The sequence below is a fragment of the Nyctibius grandis genome, chromosome 13, assembly GCF_013368605.1.
Source record: "Nyctibius grandis isolate bNycGra1 chromosome 13, bNycGra1.pri, whole genome shotgun sequence".
Lineage (NCBI taxonomy): Eukaryota > Metazoa > Chordata > Aves > Nyctibiiformes > Nyctibiidae > Nyctibius > Nyctibius grandis.
The window spans coordinates 218,264-233,574 of NC_090670.1; the positions used below are offsets into that span (position 1 = coordinate 218,264).

At 52.0% G+C, this 15,311-nt stretch overlaps 1 protein-coding gene across 2 annotated transcripts in view; it reads right to left on the reverse strand.

The window, feature by feature from the left end:
- The window catches only part of LOC137669698 (rho GTPase-activating protein 20-like), a 28,185-nt gene extending 22,343 nt beyond the window's left edge, over nt 1-5,842 (reverse strand). The window contains exons 1-2 of one of the 2 annotated variants that reach the window (XM_068411953.1): nt 5,759-5,840; nt 2,458-2,555 (exon numbers count right to left, since the gene is read on the reverse strand). The gene's annotated coding sequence lies outside the window, so the exon portion shown is untranslated. Of the gene's footprint in view, nt 1-2,457; nt 2,556-5,758 lie in introns of both variants that reach the window. The other variant, XM_068411954.1, reaches the window with a different exon arrangement.
- Nucleotides 5,843-15,311: the final 9,469 nt, after the last annotated feature.

The following is a 15,311-nucleotide window of genomic DNA, read 5'->3' on the forward strand; positions in this document are numbered from 1 at the left end:
TGCACGAGGAAGAGAAAGTACAAACTACAAACAGCTGAGGAGGCAGCAAGGCTTCAGGCCCGCTGAGCAGACAGCGCACCTCCACCTCAGTGCCGTGGTACGAACCCTCCCCTCTCCCTTGACACGCAGCCGGTGCCAGCGGTCCACCAAGACACCCCTGACAGACCGATCAGACACTCACACCTTTGTACCTGCCCTGGCTTTCTCTGAGGCACAGAAGCAGGCTGGTTTCCAAGCCGGCGTCCCCCAGCCCTAATGCAAACGTGCATGAACTGTGCTCCCCAAGAAAGGTCCCAAGTTCCCACCTTACGGATGACCTTGTCGCAGGCAGAGGGTCAGTGGGTGACCCCATCCTCTCCACCAGGTAACCGCCAGCAGCCTTTGGGGCCTGTGAGTTTAAGTACCCAGTGCACATTGTGTCCGGTGTTTCTCATCTATTTACAACGATTAAATCATTTTATTTGCAGCTTGGCCATGGAAAAGACCTTGAAAAGAGGCAGCTCTGTGCATCTGGATTTCATTAGAGCCCAACATTAATCCCTTTATGCCTTATAAGCATCCTGTTAGCATTATACAGACTTGGGGTTCTTAAATGGCATTCTCAGAGCTGGCTGGCTGAAAAATGGGTTAATCAACAGCACCTCTGCTAGCACGCACACCATGAAAGGCATTTTCCTCTTTCTGTTGCTTGCTCATCTGCCTGTCAGCATCAGGACAGGTAACACACTTAGTAGCAACAGTCACTGTCAAACTCCTCCTCAAAACTTGTATAGGTTTGTGCTGAATTGTAGGATTTAATGCCACAGAATTTTGCAGTTGATGGAAATGAAAAATAGGCATCCCAGCCTCCAACGAGGATCCAAACATCATGAATTTCACTGGAGCTGCAAGTCTCAAGTTACATGAGCTGGGCAAATAAAAAGTAGACTTTGGCTTAAACAATTGCACTTTTTTTGCCAGTTTTTGGAGTTGCAGGAAGATATTAAGGGTTGAACAGTTGACGGAGGCCAAGAGAGGGACATTGCTGAGCAGCTGGGAAAGGGTCAGGCATGGAAGGGCAGGCGGGAGCAGCATCACCTGAGCTGAGCCCATGTCAAAAAGAGGATGCGAAGGAGGGGCCTGAACACAGCCTGAAGAGCTGCCGGTGGGCTGAGAAAGGGAAGGAGAGAAACTAACAACGGAGGATGAAGATGCTCAGAGATCAGATAACCTGGAGGCCAGAGGACAGTTTGCCAAGTGAGGCTAACAAAGAAAAATGCACATTCTTAGAGTAAAAAGCTCTTGCTATGAACCAGAGCAAGTCGTGTGGCCTTAAGGAACATCCCAGTTCTTTGATGGCACGAGAGGTGGAGAAAGATAAGCAGTGGAATCAAACTATTCACATGAAGTGCCTCACACGAGGCTGTAATAACTATTCCATGGGAGCAACTGCTGTGAGGTCCTGCAGAAACTCAGAGGTGAGCCAAGGAGAAGAAATGATTAAGGCAGAAAATGTCTCGTTCCACTGAAGTCGATGACAAAATGCCAGTGCTCTGCAGAGGGCAGGATTTACGAGTGGGGACAGCACCTCCAGGACAAAGGCCAGATCCCACACTGCCCCTTCGTGTCCCACACGAGGGCACCGGCTGGGGCAGGGAGAGGGGCAGAAAGGAGGGGGTGACACGGCAGCAAGCGGCCGTGGGGCTTTTCGGAGATGTCACCGTCCGTGCCCCGACATCTGGTGCAGCCTGAAGGGGCAGGCAGGGGAAAACTCCTGGAAACATTCTATTTAAAGACAATTATTCTGATTCATGTATTACTCTGTGCCTTGATTTCTCCCAGTATTTCTTTTTTACTTTTGCCTTAACCTCTACAGGAACTAGTGTGAAAACTGTATCAGCTGAAACTAGGCCAAATATCAGACACATTATGAGGTACAGGCGACCCCAAAAGCTTCCTAATCTGCCCCTTATGCCTCATTTCCCTTTACTTGGGTTTAACACATGTTCATGTGTAAACTAATACCTCCAGTCATGAGCATTTTTGTGGGTCTTTGATAAATACTTTATAATTTGATAAGAGTCTTTCCGATTTTGAGGTGTTCAGAGCAGAAAACAATTGTCCAGCAAGTTTTACAGAAGAGCTACATAGGTGGAATCTGTATTTTCCATCACTTAGCTGTTAGTCCCTATTGGCTTTATTAATTTTCAGGTAGAAAATTGTCCTGAGGCTGAACAGTACCCTCTTCCTTTGCTCTCCCTACGCAAGCACACGTGCACGTACACATCTGCATACACACACATACACGCACAAAGCTTTTTGGCTGATAAATTTCCCAACAAACATGGCAGGCAACTTCAAAGCCAAACCAAAACAAGCCTTTCAACAGAAATTATGAAAAATAAGTTTTAAATCACAAAAACATCCTGTTTTGCTTCAGTTTCTCTCTCACATGCCACAAGCTGGACTCCACCCTACCTGTTTTCGGAGGGGCTAACTACGGGCGCCAGGTTTGGAAACGTTCCCGTCCTTATCTGCCCTGCCATGCGCTCCCGGGGAACAGGAGGAGGGCAGCACTGCGGAGACAAGAAGAGAGGGGTGATCCCCTGCACCCATCGCACCCATCCTTGTGCCCGTCGTCCTCCCCACAGCTCTGAGATCCCTCAGGAGAAAATGCGGAGAAGAGGAAGATGAACAGAAGTGGGGTTTATTGCTTTTTGGTTTGGTGGGTTTTTTTTTAAATCCCAGCGACTGCCACGGTCCCAACCTCTGGCTGAAACGGAGCAGGTGCTGTTGAGCAGACTTGCTGCTCGCTCTGCCGGGCGTCAGCACTCGGACAAGTCGAAGAGAATATCCCAAGGAGATGCCAGGTCCCCAACCAGACGCACAGGGAGAGGCGGGAGCTGGCACGGCAGCAGTCCTGTCTCAGCTGAGCCACCCACGGAGCTCAGACGTGTTTTGGGAGGTGCGTGTGTTTGGATTTGCTGGGGTGCTACTTGCTGTGGCGGTGGCACTGGCGAGGGTGGAGGAGTGAGTAATGTGGATGAAGGTGCACAGAGCAAATACAGGGGTCTGGGGTGCTTGTGAGGGTGCTGGCATGACGGGGTGGAACTGCAGAGGGGTGGGGAACCTGCGGCAGGCAGGGAGGTGGGGTACGGCGTGCTGGTGTAATGCTGCCCACGGGGGACATGGGAAGGATCTACTAGAAGGATCTCTGCATCAGAGCCGCGAATCGGAATCTTCCACATTACAAGCAGGAGAGGATCTGAGATCCCTCATGGCTAGTCATGAAGAACTAACATCCACTACACCTTCAGGCTGATGAAGAGACACCATATCAATGGTACATCCCTCAACATCTCCCACACCTGTGAAGTAAAACCAGTCTGACTACACGGATGCTTGGGTCACATCCCCGGTTACATCTAAAGGAGTTCTAGCCCTGGAGCGAGCTCTTCTGCAAAGACAAGGCCACACGCTTCCCATTTCTGGGGCCAGCCAAGCTGAATTACAATGAACAAAGGTGAAGCACCAGGAAGCATAAACGGTCCCTTCTGCAAATGCCAAGCTCACCTAGAGCAGAGCCACGTTAAGCGATCTACGTGGGGGTTCAACCAAAACCTAAAGTGCAGCAGCACTTAAAGGCAGGTCAAGGGAAAGGAGCTGTGTCCAGTGCTGTTGGTGGAAAGACCTTCACTGAGCACCACTGAGAGTCTGCAGAGGGGGCAGAGACGATCACCATGTCTCCCTGGCTAGAGACGCCGACCCAAAATCAGGTTATGCAAAGTGTGGTATTGTGTTTGACAGGGATCCCCTGAAGCAGCTGACTCTCAGAAAATGTAAGTCTTTTTAAACCAATAAACTCTTAATATTTGTTTTCCTCTTGAAAGGCATCTATGTTAATTTTTAAAACATCACTAGAGGGCGTTAAATAAATAGGCTTCCCAGCCAGGCTAACGGCCTGCGCAGGCAGTGACATCTCTGAGAAAACCGTCTAGTCGCAAACCTTGGGGGGAAGGTTTAAAAGGTCTATGCGTATGGAAACGGCCTCCTGACCACTTTCTGGCTCACAAACTAAACGCTTTACTTCTCTTTAGGCGTGCCCTGGAGAGCACCAGCCCGGGGGCCCACGAAATGCACCCAGGAACTTCCCTACAGCTGGGCATGAGCTGTGCCAGGTCTCAGCCAGTCGCTGGGCAGCCATCCCATGACCAGGAACGCCACCATTTATACACATCCCATCACGGACCAGTGGCTTAATTAGCCTGAAGTCATGCTGGACAAACTGACAGCCAGGTCCTTGAAGAAATCACTGGGAAGGCTGAGGGGCAGTGCCTGGTGCTCTGCACGCCCCAGGGAATACGACCCAGGAGGAGCCCCGTGTTCCTGCAGAAGCCGGTGCCCATGGCCCCGCTGCTCTGGCTGTGTGGGCTAGCAGCTGGCTGTGGGGGCTAGCAGCTGGCCGTGGGGGCTAGCAGCTGGCCGTGGGGGCTAGCAGCTGGCCGTGGGGGCTAGCAGCTGGCCGTGGGGGCTAGCAGCTGGCCGTGGTGCCGAGGTAAAGAACACATGTTAAAGGCCCTCATCTTCCGACTCCGCAGCAACACCACAGCAATGTTTGGGCTGGCTGACACAGAGGCATCAGCAGACAGGGGTCTGGTTCAGAAAAAGAACGTTAAGGAATGTCCTAAATGTAGAAGAAGATGGGAAGGAAAAGGCAAAACCAGACACCTCTGTCTTAGGTAGGGCCCGCAGGTAAAAACTGTGAGCGTCTCTAAAGAACTGGCTGCAATAATACACCACTCTGGATCATACGGATCTCTCCGGCTGTGGGCACCCTCCAGCCCCTGGCAAGCACCATGAGTATTACAACTAGTTGCAGATTTTTTTAAACAGAACTTGCTATTTATTCCAGTGGAAACTCCCTGCAAAGAAAACAGTTCCACTCAGCTACTGTTTGTTTTGGATGATTTGTCTGAGAATTTCAAACTGGCATTTTGAATAATGTTTACAGTTTTCCCTCTTATTTTCCATTATTTCAGGCTAACCCCATGCTAATATGATATTCTATTGTTTGCGCTGTTGCATTTAAAACACCCCCCCGGGCAGCGGCCGCCCCGCGCAGCCCCAGCCCCTCTCCCCCCGCCGTGCTCCCCGCACCGAGCTCCAGAGGAGGCTGCGGGCTCTCGGGACAGTCCCGGAGCGCGGGGCAGTGACAAAGGGCTGCTCCGTCTGCCACCGCGTCCCGGTGTGATCGCCCAGGAACGCGCACCGACGGCTCTCCTGCGGGGACGCTGGGGGCAAAGGCGGTTGCGCCCCCACCCTGGAAAGCGACCCTGGGTACGCCTGGAGCGAGGCAGCTCCCGGACCCCGCGCTGCGGCGATGCTCGGGTTATCCCCTCCCCGAGCCGGTGCAAAGCCGAGCGGGTCCCCAGCTCCGCGCACCCGCACACACACGCCGCCGGCCCCCCGCCTCCCCGCCGGGCTGAGGGCGCCGCACGCCTCCGCCCCCCGGCCGGCAGCGCTTCCCCCAGCCCTCGCCCGGCGCCTCCGGACCCGGCTCCGCAGACTGCCCCCTCCGCTTCCCCGGCGCCACCGGCCGCCCGCCGCCGCCTCGGGGAGCCCGCACGGGACCCCGCGACACGCAGGGGGTGTCCGGGGGGACAGATCCCGGAGGGGAGCCCGCAGCGGAACCGCCCTCCCCGCAGCGCGGCCCCCGGGGCAGCCCTCAGCGGACGCCCCCTCCCCGCAGGAGGGGCAGCGGCGCCGCCGCGGTACTTGCCTGGCCCCGCGGAGCCCGCGGCGCAGCTCGGGGGGCGCCGCCTTGTCATGCCCGCGGCCCCGGCGCGGCGCGGCCCATGACCGGCGGCGGCGGCTGCGCGCTGGGTCCCGGCGCGGCGGCGGCGGACAGCGAGTGGTCCCGGCGCGGCGCGGGGCGCGGGGCCGGCGGCCCGGCGGGGCGGGAGGGGCGGGGCCGGGCCGGGCGGGGCGGGGCGGTCCCAGCCCCGCATCCAACCAATGGCGCGGGACCCGCGGGGCGGGGCGGGCCCGGTGTCCCCGTGTTCGGTGTCCCGGTGTCCCCGTGTTCGGTGTCCCGGTGTCCCGGTGTTCGCTGTCCCGGTGTCCGGCTGTCCCGGTGTCCCGGCGGGACAGCACCGCCCACGGCGGCGCATTCCGGGGGATCACGAACCCCCGCTGCGGCGGTCACCCGACCTTCCGCTCGCCGGTGCCTCTCGGTGAGCTCTCGGTACCGGCCGCCCTCCTGCGTGTGAAGGGAACCCGCGTGCCCCGTGCCCAGCGCCGTGACAGCGGGCGGGTCGAAAGGGGGTGAAAGAGGAAAGGCGTTTAGCGATGCCGATCCTTGTTTTGGAGAGATTTCCGGATGAGCCGATTGCTTTTTCCTTTCTAATTAGATGAGAGGGGTATTTGTGGGAAGCCATCGTTTATCACCAGCTTCGCTAGATCTTTCAGCTCTTTTTGTGTGCCCTGGCAAAGCCTGTATGTTCCCCTTTGTATCCACCTTCTCTTATTAAATAACTGCTTTGAACATTTTGTCACTTATTTACTACGAGTTTTTAACCTTAATCTCTTATTTATTTATTTATTAATTTTAAGCAGCTCTTCCCGCATCATGGCAGGTAGCAGACAGACGGCCTGGCAAGCGGGACTTGCAGTGCACCCACCATGCAGGTCGCATACGTGGGCCTCTCCCGTATCATCCCTCTTTAATGCCTGACCCCAGGAGGGAGTCGCTGTCTCCTTTTGGGGCAGGCTTGCTTCCAGTCCTTGCTGTATTTGTTTGACCTCTGCCTTGATCTTTCTGCAAGGAAGCCAGTTAATAGCATTGTGCTAATAAGTTTTATCAGGCAGTTATTTGTTAGTGTTACTATAACGTACAGGGCTGGAAGTTTTTGAAAGAGCCCCCTAAGCTGGGGCTTAAGTCTCACGGAAAATTAGGAGTAACTGGGCAGCTAAAGCCGTAGGCGCTCTGTTGAGTTCTCACTCCAAGATTTTTAAAGCTCCTCTCGTGGGAATGTTTTACCATCATAAACAGAGTTGGGAGGTATGTAAATGCCCTCAGAGACTAGCCCAGACTCCTTGCCGTCCTGCTTCACTGGAGCTGCTTAAAGTGGGGTCTGCCTGGGTGGCTGTCGCACGGGCTGAAGTATCTGGGACCATTCATCACTGAGAAGACAGGAAAAGCGACAGGGGCCAAGTGTATTCCCTCCCTGCTCCCCCTCCCTTTGCTTTTTTTTTAAATTGTTGTTGTGTAGGAAGTTTTCTTTAGAAAGTTTTCTATCTGCATGGCAAGGAAACTTTGTCTCTGTGGGGAAGTCTATTTGTGTTGAGAAAGAAGCCACTAGAGAGACTATTCCAAGGTAAACACGTACCAAGAGCGGATACTTTCGCAGTTCCGTCACTTTGAGAAATATCTGTGCTATAAAATCTTCCCTGGAGATGTGCTGAAAAGAATACATTACATGGGGAGAACGTACTCTAATGTACGCTAAGATGTTTTGATCTCTTTCACGTTATAGGTTCAGTCCTGCAAACAGTACTTAAAGCACTCAATAAACTGAAGTGTTTAACAGAACAGCGCACCATGTCTCAATCACAGACTGTCTCTTCCCTTCGCTTTGCCTCCTGCCCGAGAAACATCCATGAATGATCATTTTCTGAAGAGCAGCTCATCTTCGTAAGACAGAGCACAGAAATAGCCTGCTGTTTTGTCAAAAAAGCTAGTTTGTTTTATGGTATCACAGCAGCCATGCAGAGGATCAGATATGGAGAAAGGAAACAGTTGTATCGTGCTAAGGTACGAATGCTGAGGCACTCTCCAAGGAGCAGAATTAGTGATACGGAATTTAGGAAGGTCATCTCTGCTTGGGTTGTCCTCACTTGTGACTTTGTTGCTCCGCTCCATCATGTACCGATCTTTCCGAATCCCTCTGCAATGTTGTTTTTTTTTTTTCCTTTTTGAAATGCGAATACACATCAAGCATTTTTTGAAGATACAACTGCTCCAAGCCAGCCAAATTGGCTGCAAGCCTGGATATTATAGGGAGGAATTCAGTCTTGGAAATCTGACAGTATCGATGGTCTTTAGGTCCCTGCTGTCTTTCAAAGGGGCGCTGAATGTCAGTGCTCCACTGAAACAGCCTTTTCTAGCAGGGAAGCCCATTTGCAAAAAGAACAAACCCAAGTTGTTCCACCTGTAGCCCTTAGAGTAAGTTTTTAAAGACTCCTTAAAAAAAAGGAACCCAACACCCCCCCAAAAATAAAACCCCAACAGCTGGGAATTCATTTTCAAAAGGACGTTCAAGACAAATTCCTTGGTAACTGTTACTCCAAATCATTGTGCTTTGGGAAGATGCAAACTGCACGTCATTGCATGGGAGGCATCTCAGACGGACCCAATTCCACACCTCTGGCCCCATCTACATTAGAAAATAACGAATTAGCCAAGGGATTCCGCTCCAATGCAGTTGTTTCCTTTGCTGGTTATGGATTTGTTTCAAAACATAGTGTAGTCCAGTCCTCATCCTCCTGCGCAGGCAGGAAAGAGCTTGGAATACTTCCCTTCTTTATGGGACACGGCTGAAAGCTTTGCTGCTGCCTGATCTCCTTGACCCTGTTGCACGAGCAGCAGCGATGAGGTCTCTCTCTGACATGAGCAACTCAAGCAGAGACAGGCCAGTGCTGTAAATTTCTCAACAGATAGGAATATTTTGTTTTAATTTTTTTGGAGTTGTTATTCGATAGTGCAGAGAAACTGTTTGAAAGAGTCTGCCAGCACACAGGATCAATAAATATGTTCACCATGCTCCTGGGCTTGCTTTCCATACCACCGTGCTGCAGAAATGCTACGTGACTCACGACAGCCTTTGCCGTGCTGCTGACATTGCTACGTGTGTGTGTAACGCGCTGATGTCCAGCGGTCCCAATTAGATGTTTGCTGAACAAATGCAGGCATCTGCTAAGAAACTTTTCCATGTCCCACTGCACTGTCAGTGAGCTGAAACCCTGTGAAGTTCCTCCTGCCCTTCAAGCATTAAGTCGTAGGCTGTGGCTGAGGGCAGGACATTGGGCTAGCTGGGGCGTGGATCCTGTCCGTACAGAGGTCTGTGTTCCTGTGCCCTGAATTTTGATGATAACCTTTGATGCTGAAGGCTCGCCCATCGCATCCTCCCTACACAATGTCATTTAACATGCTGCCCAGGCTGGATCTTGTTCTTAAGCCAAAGGCTGAGCTGGCCCCTGCTATAGAAAGGATACATCCCATAGGCATTGTGTACTCCTCTCCCTGATTTACATCGTGTTTCCTTGAGCAGGGCTCGCTGGCATCCTGTTTGCCTGGTTCCTTTGTCTGCTGTAGCTTCATTCAGGGCTGAAAATACCATAAGGATGTCTGTACAATGATTTGGCGTGTCTGAAGAGCACGAAGGCTACTAAAAGGAGTATGTTTCCAAATGGCAGATACTCCTTTTTCTTTCCTTCCTCAGGGCAAGAAGTCAATTTTACAACAGCCCTTCTTGCCACAGTCCTCTTCACCACCACTTCAGGTATGCATTTCCCATGCAGTTTTCAGTCCTTGCCTTTTCTTACCCTCTGCCTGACGAGCCTGACCTCTCATGACTGACTTGCTGCTTTGTGAAAGGTTTTTTGCCCGATTGGCAACAGGTTCCTTTACTGCTTGGCTCGTATTCATTAGAGTGGGGGGTCACATAGTTCTGCTGCTAGGCCAGGAGAAAAATGTCTACAGCATACGTAATGTTCTCCCACAGGTACCCCCCCCTTCCTAGTGTGGACACAATCAGACAATATAAAGATCTTTTAAAACCACCTCTAACGTGGAGTTGTGCTCCTGTTTGCAATACAAACACGCAGTGTGACTTGCCACGCTGTTAATCAAGCGAACAGGATTAGAAAACACCTCACTCGTGCTATTCGGCCAAGGTGGTGTTGCTTTTGGAATCCCATCTTTTGCATTTCCATGCACACCAGACTAGCCAGTTCCAGTGTAGTTAAACCTTCATTTAGCTGTAAGAGTAGCTGGAAATACCCATGCAAAAATCCACAACCCACTGAAATCAGTGGGATAACTCATCAGGTGCTGCCTGTTCCTCTGTTTCAATGGAAAAATCACATGAGTAAACCCATTGAGATCTGGGCCATGATTTTAAGCAATGTGATTAATTAGGTTTTGCCTTGCTTATATTTCATACTTAGAGTCCTGCAGACTCAGAGGAGAAAGCCTCCAGGTTAGAAAAGCTGTGTTTTCTGAACAGTTTTGCACAGATGTGGAAGAGACCGGAAAGAAAAATGAGCTGGAGAACAGGTCTTTAGGTCTTCAGTAGTGATGGCACGAGGAAGGTTCCCTTCCCATGCCTGTTCTTGTTGTTGCCGGTTTGGAAATAGCTTGGCACAAAGCTGGTTTGAAGGGCAGGAAGATGTGTGTTTACAGTGTGACCGCTTTATCTCAGGTAGAATAACAGCTGAAAACTCAGGGCTCGACTCCCGACCGAAACGAGCATCTCTGCAGCGCTCTGTTCTCACACACGGTTTCGTGTTGAGTGCGGCTGAAATGCAGGAGTTCCCCAGATGCTGGGAGACCTGTGCCTGCCTTTGATTCCTGAACAAAGGACAGGTCTTCTGAGGATTCTGCTTTGTGAAGCTGACGTTGAAGTCTTCTTCATGCAAACTATCCCAGCAGAAACCCTGAGGCCGCGATGACTTGGCCCGTAAGCCTGGGGAGAGCTTTGCTAAGGTCCATTACAAAACTCTAACAGATGCCCAAAGCACACTCAGGGGGAATTTTCAAGCGCTGGTAATAATTTCACTTCAGGTTCCACCCTCCTCCTGTCTCAGTGTAATGTAAGATACATCACAGACAGAGATTTAGTGGCCTTGGATTAAGTCCTGTTTCCAGAGCTGGTCCTGAGCGCTGCCTTTCATCTCTCCTCGCTGGAGGCCTGTGCAGCCTCAGTGTTTTTACAGAGGGGCAGATTCACACTGGGGGGTTGGGTTTGTTTCTCTTCACTTTCCTTGAACTTGAAAATACCTACTGGGATTTTGTTCCCAGTTTCAAAAGAAAACAACCTCTCTTAAGAGAGACCAAGCATGGGAAATGTGAGGTCAAATACTCAATGGAAGTGTCCTAAGCAAACTTAGGGTGACAGTGGATGTTGTGCAGCCGTACCTTGGTGGTGGCTGGTATCTGCCACAACAACACACTGAAATACACGTCACAGTCACTGAGAGAAAACGCGCTGAACGTTAGACGCCGAGGGAGCCTTTTCAACACTCACTGTGCGCCAGGGCTTTGAAAAATGGTTTAAAGAGGCGATTAAAGCTATGCAATTTCTAAAATAGCTTAGGAGGGAGTCGCTATGGTTGTCAGAGTATGCTGGTATGTTCTATCCACTTAAGGGTGGTTTGTTTAATTCGGGGGCTGCTGTCACACGCTGCCAGTGCCCAGGAGAGGCTGCAGTCAGCGGCGTGCGCTGCTCGGCCCGGCCATCCAGAGCCTACCTGTGCTAACAGGGGTCTCTGGGCTGAATCCCTCCCTGGCACCTTCCCAGGCTGTGCTTGCCCCACGTCCCTGCTGGGGTGGTTGACCCTCCTCTGGTCTCACAGGCGCTGGCGAGGCCCAAACCCAAGCGCACGCTGGCTCGGTGAGCAGGGCTGGCTGTGCCTCGGTTGCTCCGTGTCCTCCGAGGGACACGGGGCAGGTGAAGCCTCGGGCCCCGCGTGCTGGCTGCAGAGCCCCGAGCGCTGTCTGCGGGCACCTCCGCGGCTGCGAAGCCACCTACGATCTTATCCTGGGGTGCACACACGTCCCGGAGCGGCTCCCCCGTCATCAATGGACATTAGAGCTCCTCCCTGTGCCCGTACCAGTTCGTGGTGACTGGTTCCTAGTGACTGGCCATTTATGGGAAAATATGTGCTTTTGAGAGTCAGAGCTTTTGCCACGGCAGCACTGCCCACGCAGGCAGGGCTGCTCCTCTTGCCAGCTTCCAGCCTTGGCCCCGTGTACGGGATTTAGCCCTTGGAAAAGAGGGGGCGATCGGCGCATCCCGTGTGTGCTCACACACGTGTGCAGGAAATAAGTGTTTTACCTGAGTGAGAAATGACTCAAAAATTAATATTTCAGCAGCACAAGAGTACACTGGGCTATTGCAGCTGTATGCTGAGAATCACCCACCAGCAGTGTGACCTTTCCCAGCTGGAAAAAAAACACCGGTTATTGGGAGATATGAAGGATGCCTATTAAGCAGTTGTTGCTGCTGATACTAAACATGTTCATTTCCAGGACAACTTTTTCAACATCTTGAATGGCAAATTCAGCTTCTCGTTGGAAGTGGATTAATTGTGAGGAGCACAGCGAAGTTCAGATGGCTTACCCAGAGCTGACTTTACCCTGAAATAAGAGAAATAAAAACTGGGAATAGTCCCCCACCTGGGATCCAGGACCGTGAACGGCACAGGAGACAGCCGTGCTGCACAGCACGGGCTACAGACGATGAGCTTGTGCACTCTGAGCTCATCTGCGTGTGCGCTGGGGCACCTGAGCTGTGGGATAAGTAGCGACGACGGGTTGACTGCGACTGCAGACCCCACAGTGAGGGGGTCTGTGAGGAGCGTATGTGAGTCTACGTGCGACACATGATGTGTGTTTGCGACTGCAGCGTGTGTTTTTGGACGCGTGTGTTTACAGATGGTTTTGGCCCACTTAAAATATCTTTGGCAAGAGGCAGTTGTGTGAATTTGAACCAAGCCAAACACACCTCTGAGGTCATTGCTGCCATGAGATCACCACCTAGGCATAGTGTTCAGGACCTTTGAAGACTCCCTTTGTGTTGTTTTAACATTTTCCCTCTGATTTGAAGCTGATCCAGGGCAATTAGAATCTACCAAGGGAACAAACAGAAACCCTTTGCAAACCAGAGCCATAACAGCTAGGCACGGAGATTGCGTGCAGGGGCTAAGACAAAGCGTGTGTTGCTCTGATTTGATTTTTCAGAAGGACTCCAAACTCATGAAGTCAGTGTAAGTATCAGCTTACCATGATCCTCTGGAATTGTGAGTACAGCCTCCTACTAGGTCACTATTTTTATGTTTTCACTCTGCAGGATAGTGATGAACAAGCTTGATTTTTTAATCTATTTTGACTTCAAACGAGCTAATTTTATTTATTAATGTACTTGGCACATGCCAACTGTTGCTCAGGAACCTGGCTTAGAGAGGGGTTTGATCTTCAGCATCAGGTGTTATCACCCCAGGGTGTTGGCGGTCAGTTGCATCCTGGTCCAATCCATGTGGGCTGAAGCAATCTCCAACCCAAGCCATTTTTTTTTTAAACCAGAAGAAACAAAGCTTTGAACTGCAAAGTGTCGAAGTCATACGGAAGAGTGTGGTTGGAAGGCTACTGCAATGAAGGAGGAAGCTTTTGTTTTCCCTGTGGTAATACTGGTACATGTGAATACATTTGCTAAGAAGAAGATGGCTCATTGACTCAAAAATCAGGAGAAACGTTTCTGGAGGGGTTGTTCCATAATGATCCTCAAACCACCAGCACTACAGCACTCTGAAGTCTCTCTGTTCACTCAAGGGAGCTTTGAAAAGATGCAATGTTTATTTGTTTGAAGGGATGGACAGCTCTTGCTGAATCTTGGCACCCTCCCCAGGCTGTAACACCACAATTTTTCTGCTTTGGGAAAGGGTACTGGATATGGAGTGTTAACAGGGTAAAATAATGGTGTAGCCCACGGGACTGGAAAAGGCCGTCAGAGCATCCGGGACGGGGTGTCCTGTTTGGCAGCGTGGTGCAGCCGCTGCATCCGTCTCTGTGCCACCCACAGACACGCTGCCTCACATCTCCCCGTTGCAATCCTCCCACACGCCCCCTCTGCTCACAGTCCTTTTCAAGCAGACCCTCTCTTTACAGCCACACACCCCCTCTTTCGTCCTGTTCCCACTCCCTTGCCACCACCCACCCACCCACCCTCTCTCACCTCCTTCTCCGCTGGTTTTCACGCAGACGCCTCCCCTCCGTACCCCATCTCACACACCATCCCCTCTGCCCGGCACACAGACGCGCTCCCTCCCCAGAGCATATGCAGAGCAGAGGCATTTCCTCTCATTGTCCATACGGCCCCTGCAACCCCACCCAGCTCCCGCTTATTCACCGCAATAACACATTTGGGGTGGAAGTTGTCCTGCTGAGAGCAGCCACACAGACAGCGCAGGAGAGCCAAGGCTTCGCCCAAAAGTGCTCCTACTTGTAGACTACTGCTTCCTGCCCGTGCACCCAGAGGAAGAGGCATGCTCAGGCTTGGGAGATGTGGTGGTGAGATGATGTCCTTTGCTGCTCAAGGACTGCAAAGGCCCTCTCTTCTTTGCCGGGACAAATCTGGCACAGGCAGCGTCAACAATGACCCATGTGGGAGAGTCATCATGGGTGGCAAAGCACTTGATGTCCATGTTGAGGGTGATGGCAAAAGGGCTGGAGAGGACCAGTGGTGGGGGAGACCATCTGAGACCACCAGCTTATCTTACACGGGTCACAGGCAGAAAAAGAAGTAACGCCAGCTTGTGCAAGCCAAGGAACTGACCCCAAAAAGCAAATCTTTGGGGGGCCTAGATGACAAAAAAGTCAGAAATAAGATCATAAGCAAGACACTGCCAATATAAACCATCTCTTCCTTTGAAAAGGAAATTTGGAGGCACAGAGCGTTTCTATATTATGGTAAGGTGCAGCCTACATGACCATTTTGGACTAGAAGACATTCGTTACGCGAAGGTGTCAGGAGTCAATTTGCTTTGGCAGAGAGAGGGGGAAAACCCCCCTTGGCGTGTCTGGGAGCCAAGGGGTTTGTGCCCGCCGCAGCCAGGATGATGCTGTGGGCCGAGGAACAGGAGAACATCTGTGAGCATCTCTGGTCCCAGTGACCCAGCCCTGGTGTCCCTGGTCCCAGTGACCTGGCTGGAGTGGCTGGGGAGGGCTGGAGGTGCTGCTGGCGTGGGGCACGGTGGGAGGACACAGCAGTGGTGCCACTGCAGGGCCTGGCCCATGTCCTGGCCCGGCTGCGCAGGGAATTCCTTCCCTCTTGCTTCAGGATGTGTGTGTGCGTGAGACTGTGTGTGTGTGGAAATGGGGGATGGAGGAGGAAAAAAGGCACCATTCAGCTCAATAACCTCGCTGGCATTAACCCTTGCCTTCCTGGCTTTTTCTGCCCAGCTGGACAAAGGAGCTCTCTGAGGGCCAGGCAAGGGAAGGGCCCGTTCCTGCGCGCAGGGCAGCACACAGACTGCTTTGGATGGAAGCTCTCAGT